The sequence below is a fragment of the Juglans microcarpa x Juglans regia genome, chromosome 8S (assembly GCF_004785595.1).
Source record: "Juglans microcarpa x Juglans regia isolate MS1-56 chromosome 8S, Jm3101_v1.0, whole genome shotgun sequence".
NCBI classification, from domain to species: domain Eukaryota; kingdom Viridiplantae; phylum Streptophyta; class Magnoliopsida; order Fagales; family Juglandaceae; genus Juglans; species Juglans microcarpa x Juglans regia.
This window is the reverse complement of record NC_054609.1, coordinates 6530031-6543001: the sequence shown is the minus strand read 5'-3', so window position 1 is coordinate 6543001 and position 12971 is coordinate 6530031. Positions and strand designations below refer to the sequence as shown.

General features: G+C 36.4%; 1 pseudogene; it reads left to right on the top strand.

The window, feature by feature from the left end:
- The first annotated feature begins 796 nt into the window (after positions 1 to 796).
- On the top strand, positions 797 to 10488 carry LOC121244174 (annotated as a pseudogene).
- Positions 10489 to 12971: the final 2483 nt, after the last annotated feature.

Below are 12971 nucleotides of genomic sequence, written 5' to 3'. Positions count from 1 at the left end.
TGGCATTGGTCACTTTCTCGAACATTGCTTAATCCAAACATTGATGGATGAGCGTGAGAGCTTGTTGGTCCTTCTTCCGCAACCTTTGCAGAGCCTCCTTTTGATTAGGAGTCAACAAAGCTTCATCTCTAGGCTCCTCATAGCCTTTCTCTATGATATCCCATACATCTTGAGATCCAAGCAAAGCCCTCATTTGAATGCACCAATTCTCAATTCTCCTTTGTCAAATGCGGAAATTGACACGGAAACGTTGAGTTGGTCATCTTTAGGATCTAGAAAACTGTAGCTCTGATATCAGTTTGTTGGAGGAGAAAAACAAATATTCTATTCTAGTGGGAAGAGAGGAGAGACTATTTTGAAAATTTCTCTAACTGAATTGCTTCTCAAGTGGCTTGCTTTGTGCCAATGCATACATGGGTATTTATAGGCTTGTAGATTCACCTAGCATTTACTCTAATACATGAACTTCCCTAGTAAGTACATGAATACCCCAAATACATGAATCCCCAAACACATGAATTACTTCCTTCAAGATCAACCTTCACTCTAGTTCATGAATCTTCCAAAAGACAACTCTATTTACTAAATTAAGTTTATTATTCAACAGTTTGATGAATTGCTTGTGCTGGCTTCCTAATGTGTAGACTTACAGTATATATGTGTGAGTGTGTGTGTGTGTGTGTGTGTGTGTGTGTGTGGTTTGTGTAAGCAAAACAATGCATAAGCTGGAATTAAGATGATTGTTTCAATGGAGGAGTTGGGTTACGAACCCAATATGATTACTTATAATACAATAATGGATGCGTTGTGTGAGGTTGGAGAGTCCAGTACTGGGATATTAAGGTGAGGAGACCTAGTGCTTACAACCCATCCCGTGCTGCAACACTTGGTCCAAGCCAGCCCAATCCAGTACTGAACCTGGCTGTTGTTGGGTTAAAGTCGCAGGATCTGTACATGGGCATGAGGGGCCATATATATAGCATTTTTGTGTGTGTGTGTGTTGTGTGTGTGTGTGTGGGGGGGGGGGGGGGGCTTCCCTATTACTTTACAGAGACGACGCTTAGGGCTTTGTTTGATATTGGTAATTTTATTCTCAGTGGATAGTAGAGTTGAATACAAAATAAGAAATGACTGTGATGGTTATTTAATATGAATGGATATAGCTCAGTTTGTATATGAGAATACAATACACCACCCCATTGTAATACATATGAGTTTGGATTTGTTGATGGGCTTGGATGTTTGTTGATGGGATTTTATTTTGCATGTTATATCGATGTTCAACTTTCATTTCTTGGCAGCCATTAATTATGAATGTTGCATTTACGAACAGCTAAAAACCAGGCCTAGAAAGAAAATCAGGCCCAGGAAATTTAAGCACGAAACATCTTTTGCGGCGAATTAAAGCCTTCGCCGGCGACTAATTTATCGCCGCTAAATCACTTTCACTTTACTAAGTCTACACCAGCGATGTACATATCGTTACTATACCTTATACCAGCGATATAACATTCGCCGCAAAAAAATTTAAATACAAATGACTAAATTACGGCGAAACTCAAAATCGCTGTCTATAATTAAAAAGCGGCGATATTCACATCGCCGCTAAAGGGACATCTCCAATTAACGGCGATTAAAAAGTCGCCGTAAGTTATCATTTGGCAGCGATCTCATGTTCGCTGGTAAAAGTGACATCTCCAATCTCAGCGATAAAAAAATTGCGGGTATTAATAAAACCCGGCGACTATTAATCGCTGCCAAATGCACCTACACAGTTGAAGTTATATTACGGCGATTTTGATTGGTCGCTGGTAAATATAATTGGCAGCGATATTTTCACTTTTAGCGTCAAAAATTAGTTATCTTTCCCAGCGTTTAACAACTAAATCCTATATTGAGTTTGCGGCGATTAAGTACATTAATCGGCGAATAAAATTTCGCCGGTAACAACAAAAATATGGCGGCGAGTTTTTGGTTCCGTTGGACTAGATCTAAAGTGGGGCTTTAATACTGGCGAAATAGCAGCGACTTATTTGTCGCTGGCATAGACGTACGCCAGCGATTTTGTGGGTATAGCCAGCAATACATAATCGCTGGTAAAAGTCTTTAACCTTGTAGTGAGTAGGATGATAAAGCTTGTGAAGGAGATGAAAAAGAAGAAAGGATGTTGAGTTCAACTTTCGGACATACAGGATCATGCTAGAAGGTACATTGTTGGCAGAGGAGAAATTATTGAAGCTTGTGTTATGTTGGAGGAAATGGTGGAGAATTGTTCCGATACTCTAACCCAAAATAGTCTGTGAATTCGATGTGCAGGAATGGAAGAAAGAGAAATTGGCTCCTATACAATGGGCTAAACGTGTCCTATTTCAAATTTGGGGATGCGAATCCCTGCAGTTAATTAACATGTTGTTGAACAATAATGAAAGACTGACGTGTCAGCCTCCTATTGGTTTAAAGTCTAACTTTATGCCACATCCTATTTCCAGGTGTTTCCTTATTAGAATTATTTAAAGTTCTTTTGCGCCTTTGGCCAGGTCAAGCAAAATATATGAGGACAAGAAGAAGAAGAGAGAGAATGTACAAAAGAAGCCTGATTTTTCAGATATGGTTCCTTGGTATTCAGGGTATGTCTGCTATATATGGTCTTTATTGTTCTGTCTTTTGCGATATTTCCCAATAGAGATTTTTAGGTTGTTATGTATTGGTGATGGCTGTGTTGCAGAATATCAGCTGATTTATACAAGACTGTATTTGACATTATGGTATCAGTAAATGTCTTTCTAGGTCGCTTTGACATGCACATATTGCAGGTATGGTCCCATTAATTATTGTCGCACATGTTACATTCATCAGTATACATACACTAGGATCAAGAGGTTGACGCATGAAGTGGGCCTCATCATTTATGAAACATATGCCCTGTTTGGATATATAAAATTATTTCATCTCATCTCATTTTATTTTATCATTACAATTTTTATAAATTCTCACACAAAATATAATAAAAAATTTAACTCTTTCAAAATAATTCAATTTTTTCAAATCTCAAATTTAAAAAAAAATACTAAAAAAATTAAGAATTAACAATATTTTATTCAATTTTCAACAAAACATCTCATCTAAACTCTTCATTTGGAAACACAACTCATCTCAACTCATCATTACAACTTTTTTAAATCCCAACACAAAATATAATAAACAATTCAACTTTTTCAAATCTCAAAACAATAATAATAATAAATAATATTCTAATAATATTTTATGAATTCAACTCAACTCACTTCAACATCCAAATGCACCTAGAGCACTCTCATTGGATTAGTTAAAAGTTAAATCCATTGAGTATTTAGCTATTAGAGAGCAAAATATGCTCACAATGGATTAGCTAAAATGGAATTTAGTTACAATAACTTTCAAAAAATTTTCCAAATTTAAAAGTTACTGTACATACATCAAATACATATTTTATTAATTATTTCTCTTTCATTTTCTTTCTATCACATATTTTATCACAATTGGTATAATAATTTGATTTAGTGATATTTTAATTTAATAAGAATATGATTATTAATTAATATATAATAGGTAGAATAATAAAATATGATAAAATAAAATAAATTAATAATTAAAAAAATTAAATATTTTTGAAATTATTAGTTATTCATTACTATATAATGAATAAATGTATAATCTAATGTGGAGATTTGATGTGAATAACCAAAATCAAATTCATCTTATATTATTTTATTGTTATATAATGAAAAATAGCTATTTCAATATAGAGATTTATGTTAATAGAATAGTCAAAAGTTAAATTTCTCTTATATTCATAAAAAATATCTTTTAAATTTAACTAATCCAACAAAAGTGCTTTTAATTTTGCTCAACAAGTCTTTACGAATAGTAATAAATGTTATAGGTTCACTTGAGTGTCTATCTCTCTTTCACATTATACCATCAAGTTCGGATAAGAGTTTGAGGGGGATTTCTCCTACATTATTATATTGATTAGCCGTCAATTTTCAGCCCCTGATGAGCGAAATGATCTTAAATTAGTCTTATTAATAAAAGAAGACCTCTCTCTTATGTCAAAACAAATCAAATCAAATCGTCAACCCTTTTAATTTTGTTGTGGCAATGAGCTCTTTTAGATTTTGTTGGAAAAATCATTTTAAATATATGTTGTAATATATAATGTAGCTGATATATATATATATATATATATGTATTTGTTATCTTCCCCTTTTCCAATCTTTAGGTAGCTACAAGCGTGGTTGAAGGTGTGTCAACAAATGGAAGGAACATTCAAGATTTTTTGATGGACATGAAGGTGTGTTCCACATGAAGATTTTTTGTATGATGTTTACAGCGGAAAGGAAGAACTATGGTTTGACTTCATGGCTGACACTGGCGACGGCGGGAACTCAACTTATACAGTGGCACGACTACTTGCTCAGCCTAGCATTACTCCCACTAGGAGTCTCCTAGGGATCTTAAGAGTATTGGCAATGGCTTAGATATTGTCAAGTCTAAAATTTAGAATCTTAACTTTTGGTTATAGTATCAATTTTTGACTAAATGGGTCTACATTGGACTAGCTATCTTAAAATTAAAAATAATAATATAATATAATATTTATTTTATTTATTTTTTTGCAAATACAATTCATATATTTCTTAGATATTCATACTTTGTAGAAATAATGTATCTACTCTATCAATATTCGCAATTAGTAGAATAGATAAAAAATTTTACTAGTACATGCCATGCATGTTTTACCATTCAAAGAGAGAGAGAAGTGATGAAATAATAAAATATTGCTTTCCATTGTGAATAGTAACTAGCCATGTTTGGAGAGGACTTAAGATTTACTGTAGCTCAAGTCTTAAGCTTTGGACCATTGGCTAGTCCAATGTGGAGGCTTTTTCTCACATCTAGCTAAAGTTTGGAATTGCATTGGTATTTGGTTAGTCCATTGCCAATGCTCTAAGCGCAGGGACTTACTACTCATTGGAGGAGATATTGCGTAAGACATTTTTGTGGTGGTCCGCTAAAAGAAATTATATTTGCAAACTAGTATGGAGAACATAATATATATATATATCTACACTACAAGAAAAATGGATATTTGTAACGTTTTTCTGCGACGAAAACAGATTCATTTTAGCTGGAAATAATCATTTCGCTGGAAATAGCCATTTCACTAGAAATAACTAGTTGCAAATAACCAATTTTCTTGTAGTTAATGTTTATTTGCAAGCTGTTGATATGACAAGATTTGAAACAACAGTGTGCATATCAACAGTGTGGGGGCTGTCATGTTTGCGAGTAGAAGGACTCGAATAAATTAAAATCTGGAACAACATTCTAATTCTTTTATATGTTCTTTAAATATCCTTTGATAATTTGTTTATCTAGTTGGATATATTTTGCCGTTGAATTATATAGGTATCCTAACCCGTCACAAATCACATATGAAAGGCGCCTCTTTCGTCCTTTTGACTATGCTTTTCAGCTGCCACCATCAACTGAACCAGCCCGTATGGCCGTTAACAAGTATCCGTGGCCTCCTAGGGTTTCTGGACAAGTGACACCATATGGAGGGCCTCGGTGTTTTCTTATTCCCAGAAACCATGGTTGGTCTTAATTTTTTTATTGAACGCTTTAGAAGTTGGTTGTTGTTTAAAACGTTGTCGTGTCTTGCATGCATTAATAATGATCTCTAGTTCCGGCATGTCAGATTGGTTTGATGGACTTCATACCTTTATGAGGAATATATGCCATAAGAGCTGGTTGGGCGGGTGGTTTATGCCTCAGAGGAAGAGTTATTTCGCATTGAAACTCCCTAAAGGATGGTGGGTGTTTGGTCTTGATCTTGCACTCCAAGATGATATTGATGTGTACCAATTCGAATTCTTCTCAAAACTAGCTCAAGAAAGGGTATCAATCTAACTTCTCTTTACGATTTGATATATGTTAAAATGGTTTATAATCAATATTGCTTGTCCACATGCATTGCTCTTTTTTTCCTTTGTTGAGATCCAATCATTGTTTTGTCTTCGCATAAAGTAACAGTTTCGCATGAGAGTTTTCTTCTACATAATGCAATCAAACATGCTCTTGTACTATTCCTCGTCAATTGCTCCTAAACATGTTGCTAATTTATTTGAACTTCTTTATTGGCCTGTGCACGTGTAATCAAGTTTGAAGAGGGAGACACTGTGATTGTTATGACGCACCAACCAGATTGGCTTATTAATTGGTACGATAAAGCTAGTGATTCTAAGAACAATGTTTCAGACCTGCTATGAGATCTCTAAATTTCTTGGGTTTTAATTATGTTATTTTATTTGTTTATTTATGTTATTGGTTACTTTATTTTATTTGTGATATTTTATTATTGTTATTTTAATTGTGTGTAGTTTGGGCCTTTGCTTTTGTTGTGTTTGGTGGGCTGTGTGTGTTTTTATTTGTGTTGTGTGATTTTAATTGTGGGCCGTGTGTGTGTATTGTGCTTAAAACCCAACGCAACTGGTGTAGCTTCAAGCCCAACCCGTGCACCATGCGAAGCCCAGCCCGTGCGAGTAACCCAGCCCCTCCCACTATCTGAAACAACGCCGTTTGAAGTGAACTCCTTAGGGTTTCATAAGTTTCTCCCTTGCGCCGTGCTTCTTCTTCCTTCTTCTTCTTCTTCTTCTTTTCTTCTACTGGTTTCTTCTCCTTCAAAGCTGTTGTCATGCCGAATTCTTCCACCAATCATAGCTCGGCATCACAGAGAAAAATTTCTTCCCTCATCATCGGCCACCACCACCTTACTTTCCACCTCTTCCTTCCATTGTTCCTCTTGGTGTCACTCGGCATGAGCACCGAAGGCTTGCTGGCAAGTCATTGCTCCTCACGGCCACCACCTCCATCTTCCATGGCTTTCCCCGTGTCGATTTGCGGTGCTTTCCGCAACATGCACCATCACACGTCTCTCCTCCATGGCTTCCTGCCGTTTTTGTTCTTCTTCCACCTGTGCGACACACGGCTCCTCCCACCGCCATATTTGGCCTATAAATAGGCCACAGGTTCTTCGATTAAAACCTTCTGAGTTCATCATCTTCCTCTCTTGTCTTAGTCATCTTCTATTCTTGTTGATTTGGGTTTTGTTCTGTGTTTTTTTGTTGGTGAAACCGTGAGCTTGTGAAGCATTGCTGAGCTCTGTTTTGTTCTAAAATTGTGTAATTTCAAACGGTTTTTGGGTAAAATGTTGGTAATTGCCGTGAGTTGTTTTCCATCCTTTTTCATAAACTGAACTTTTCTTTGAGAGAAAACTCACCAAAAAAAAAAGTCACTGTTTTGCCCTTGAATCACTGTTGAAGCTGTTAAGCCATCACCTTGAGCAAATGCCCTTTCAAGTGATCTTTCAGAATTTCCTAACTTCGTGTGTATGTAATTTTCCAGTTTTTTAATTATATTGTTGTAATTGTCAATTGTAAAATTGTTGATTTGTTGGTTTGATGGAAATTGGGCCTTGGGCCGTTGAAATGTTGGGTTGTGATTGTAGTTGGTTTTGGTGTTGGGCCTTGGGCCGGATTGGAGGTCGGGATTACGCATGTAGTTGTGAAACTGTGTAATTGTAAATGGAGGGCTATTTTTGTAAATAAGTTATTTAATATTTCATCTAATAAATTGTTGCCATGCACATTTATCGTCTTAAATAAATTGTGTTATTGATGCCACGTTGTCTGTTTGTAAATGAGACTGAATATGTGGGTGCGTGTGTATCACGACCCCAAGCCGAGATGAGGCATTATCTCGGTGGAGTTCCTCTGGTCACTCGGGAGCGTAACAAACTGACGTGACGTCCCCTGAGTTGTCGCAGGGAGACGACAGGAACGAAAGAGACGATAACGCTCTCGTACCGATTCCGTGACCTTTTGGCTGGCGAGGTTAGAAGATGCTTGGCCATGTACGCGCTAAGCGTGGAACTGAGCATCGCTCGTTACGAAGTCTTATGCATGGACGTTACCCGTGATGTGACGATGACAACCAGGGTGTGCGGACGGTTCATAGGGGAGACCATGGTGCATGCGTAATTTTGTAATAATGGTTATGACTGGGTCAAAATGGGATATTTGGCGTGAGTTGTTAAAAATGGTATTTTTGGGAAAAAGAAATGTGGATATTGTTTTCTGTATTATTTGTTCGTATGGGGACACGTGAATTTATTAATATGTTTTAAATCTCTTGGATGTTGTTTTGGTTAATTACTTGTTGAGATGTCATAATCTCATTGTGTTGTTTTACCCTACGGTTCCATCTTATGGTGCCGTAGAGTTTGACGCAGAGCCCGAGTATGAACTTGAAGGACCGGCTCCGCCAGAAGCTTGAGTTGCTTATATGTTGTTCAACGTTTTTTTGGGATTTGTTTCCCTTATATTATTTGTTTTCTTTAAGTTATTTGTTGGAAGACTGTAAAATTCTTGTAAAGATATTTTACTGCTTTTTGAACAATTTTGGTACTTAATAAAGAAAGATCTTTTTATTTACCGTTGCGAATTATTATTTTGTACACTTATTGCTTGTTGTACACACTCTAAGCATTGGTTGTTGGGGTGCGTAATCCGTGTAGTCATCATCCCGGTATCACGAACTCCACAAAAATAACACGTGGGGGTCAAGGGCGCCACACCTGCTGTGCAATATTATTAAGGAAAGGTGTAAGCTACGAATTGTTGGGGACATACATCACTATATGCACCACTCCGTTCAATCTAGTGGGTCAGCTCTACTTGTAAATGGTTGTGGTGGCGCAATTTTGCATCCCACTCATGTGTTTCGTGATTTCAATAAATCTCATGGAGTTTCCTATGAGCTCAAAAAGGCTTATCCTAGTTTTGAGATCTCAAGAAGGGTACCGTCGGATACTTATTTTATTTGTTGATTTCTTATCCATTTCCTAGTCTTGATACCCACATTTTATTGTATGTTCTCTGCTTAGAGCATCTTATTGATTTCGTGCAGCTTGCGTTCAAAAATATTTCGAACTTTCGAAAGCAGAATTGGAGATTCGATTTTATTGGTGGCATCCTATACTTTATATTGGTTTTTTCTATGTTCCCACAGGTGAATTTGTGTTATTTTCTTATTCCTTGATTATCAATCAATCAACTTCATGCTAATTAAATCTCCCTGTCTTTCTAATTCTTGCTTGAATCAAATTAACCTATGCGCGCATTTTTTAAGCTCTATGATCCACATGACATTTTCCCTTTTTCTTTTTCCTCTAGTGTGAGCTTGGCCACATCTTTCAATCAGATTCAGCTTTCAGTTTCTTGAGGAACTGTTTTGGTACGGTGTTGAGTGCTTTTATATACATGCTGGAATTCTCTTATGTGTCTCTGGGTGGTTCAATATTGTTTCTGCTGGTAGCAATTGCATTTACACCCTCCAAAGAGCCATGGAAGACAAGGATTGCGATTGGGGTTTTTCACTTCTCTGCACACCTGATTGTAGCTCTAGTTATCATGTTGGTGTTGGAATTGTCGGTTGAGATGCTTGTCAGGAAAAAATTATTAGTAACTTCAGGTGGGATTTCCTCTAATACGTCCAAGATTTTTTCTTTCTTCATATGGTTGGTAAAAGTAGGAAGCCATGATGGTCTAAGCAACTCTACAATGGACCGCATTAAACAGTAACATTTACTCAGATAATTTTTCCTGTGTTTCGTGATCTTTTTCTGTATTATTACATAATAGTAATTGAAAACTATGCTCTTTAAATGAAAAATTACAAACTATCATCCCTTTTGTAACGTGTATCCAAATTTAAATTTTTTGTGACAGCTTTTATGATTTTGGAATATTTCATTTTGTAAAAGTTGTGTTAATTAGTCATTTAAAAGTTTAAAGGATACAAATACAGTTACCCTAAATTTGCAAATCATGCGAGTTATTTATTTATCTATGATGAAGCCTTCTCTTCTCTTAGGATTGCTGATTACGAGTCTTTCACCCGATTTCACATCAAACCTGATGACGGTGATCTTGAAGTTTTCACCCTTGGAGTTGATAAGGTAAATTAGAAAGAAAACCTTATTACTTCACTTTGTTGTTGTATTTTGTTTATCCAATATTTATAATCTCAGTATTTACTATATTATATTTATTAGCACATTGAGTTTGAACTTAGATAGAGAATGACCGATGTGCATATAATATGAGCATTATTGGCAAGCCTGAACTAGTCTTTAAATTCCTCACTGTTGATATGTAGTTACCAGAGGAATGGCGGCAGGATCCTGAATGGGAGAAGGAATCGTCACGAACCCCAGAGGAGTTGAGTCACCGCAGAAAGTTTCCCAGCCAATGGAGGGCTGCTGCTCCGTCTCTGGACGCCTTAGCCACTGTGAGGATTATTGAAGAATTCGTCATTTCAAAGCAAGATCGTGGCCCTAATATCAGCGAAACAGAGAGTAGCCGAACAGAAGAATTGAACTGAATTTTTTATCAGATAGGGGCTTCGATGTTAGCTTAATTTGCTGCAAATTTCGGAAGGTTTTGATCTTCCACTTGCTTGTTTGGTAAGTTTTGGTTTTCGTTGACTGTTGTGTTACTCGAAATGGCTTTGTGTGCTTGGGAATGCCTTTTATTTGCTCGGGGATGTGGGTATGTTGCTCGGATTTCCTTTCATCCCTCGGTATTTTAGTAAACTTTGTCCTGAAAGTGTATAACTCGAAAAATGTTTAAAGATGTATTGCACGGAAAACCCTACCATGGTAAGTTTGTAGCTTTTCCATATACATTTGCTTGCATTTTTAAGTTCTGTCATGAGTTTTACTTAAATTTCTTAAAATATCACAATGGCTGTTACACTACTGTCTCGTTCTTCAGATTCGTAGATTTTGATGCCGATGTTAGTTATAGTGGCGGGTATGAACAGGGAGACCCCACGCAGTCAAGAGAATGAGGAACAAGGGCCTGTCCCCGTATAAATTGCTATCTTTTTATGTTGATGATGTTTAAATTTCTTAATTTTGATGGATGACTGTATGAATTCATTAAACTAATGTTATGGATAATTGTAGTTTATGAAGTTATGACTTTTCTCTGGTACTGATGTATTTCGCATTATTCATGACCTTATATTTTTTTTTTTTTTTTAAATTAACTGCACACTTGTTTACTAAGCATGTGAGCACACACTTTTGCTATCACAAATTTAACTCGTGCAGTGGACATCCCAACAATATTGTGGCTTCAGCCAAATCACAAGCGTGACCAAAGCTACAAGTGGGCCTAACATGCACGTCGCCATGGTACATTCGTGCGTGTAAACATGACAGCAACTTTGACTCATTGGCATTAGGCCTATTTGGATAGTAAAATCCTTCTAATTCATCTCATTTTAAAATCTAAATATCACAACTATAAATACTTTTCAATCTCAAATCTTTAAATTTTTCATCTAATCATAAATACCTAATAATTATAATTTTTTCAAACTTCTAAACAAAATATAAAAAACAATCTTACTTTTTCAAATTTCAAAATAAAAATAATATAAAAAATTATATTCTAATAATATTTTAACATTATAATATTTTTATTTAATTTTTTCTCTCTAATTTTTTAAAATTTCATAAAATATATTAACTCAAATAATTTGATTATTATTCAAAAATTATTTTATTACTATTAACAGATTATATCATCTTATGTCACTGTCCAAACGAGGCCAAATGGAACCCCACACAGAATGCAGAATAACCACATGATGAACCTTGTAATGAGTGTTGGTGAGCAACAATAGGCGAGCAAGGCAAGCAAATCCATCGGGAGCAACGGGTAGGCAAAGCACAGTGTTGAGCGAGCAAAGCTCAAAACGAGCAAGAGGAGTAAAGACATTGGCGCGCAACGAACGAGCGAGCTAAACACCTGGCGAGTAAAATAAGCGAGCACAATGTTGGGCGAGCAAAGACATAGGTGAGCACGACGTTGGGCAAGCGAGTTCGGGGGGGAGCAATGAAGGAGCAAGTGGAAGCACTGGGCGAGCAATAACGTCGAAGGAAAGCAAAGCCCAGGCACATACTCGAAACATGCATGTTCCTTGTACCCCTCGGTCAAGGCCCAAGCAAATGCTCGGGTATGACTTAGATCTGCTTGAAAATGACTTGGTGCATGTTGAAACTTTGAAAATCATGCATATCATTTGTTCGACAAAAGTTGTGAAAGAAGACCGCTCATTTGTATTATATAATTTTCCATGCATTTCCAGTGTTTCTACAATCAGTATTTATAGAAAAAGTTTGCAATCAGTATTTCTACAATCACGTGACTCGTTTCCTTTCTTTTCTGAATATTCTGGAGTGCTCTGACACTTGTAGTGGTGATGCTACATTGTTCTCCATTTGGTGGCATTTTCCTTTTTGTGCAGCAGACAGATGCAGTGCACAGTCTTCATCCTTGTTGCTGCATCCTGTTCTATTGATGGTATTTTCCTTTTGCGTACCAGATGGATGAAGTGCAAAGCTTTTATTCTCAACATGTTAGCTATTTAATCTTGTAGTGGACAAAGGTTTTGTCAAAATGTTAGCTATTTAATCTTTGCTAGACAGAAAAGAGACAGTAAGTGTTTTAGTTGCTACCCTATCCCTTACAAAATGATAATCTAACTCTACATGCTTTGTACGAGCATATAAAATTAGACTTACAGTCAAATACGTTGCCCCCAAGTTGTCACACCACAATTTTGGTGGATCTTGTAAAATAATTCTCAATTCTTTCAAAAGTGATGGAATCCATAGTACCTCATAAGTGGTGTTAGCAATGGCTTTATATTCAGCCTCCGTTGAAGATCTAGCAATGGTAGGCTGCTTTTTAGAGCCCCAAGGGACCTAGTGGGAACCAAAAAAGATACAAAAACCTCCAGTGGATTTTCTATCGTCAAGGCAACCAGCCCAATCAGCATCAGAGAAAGCAGAA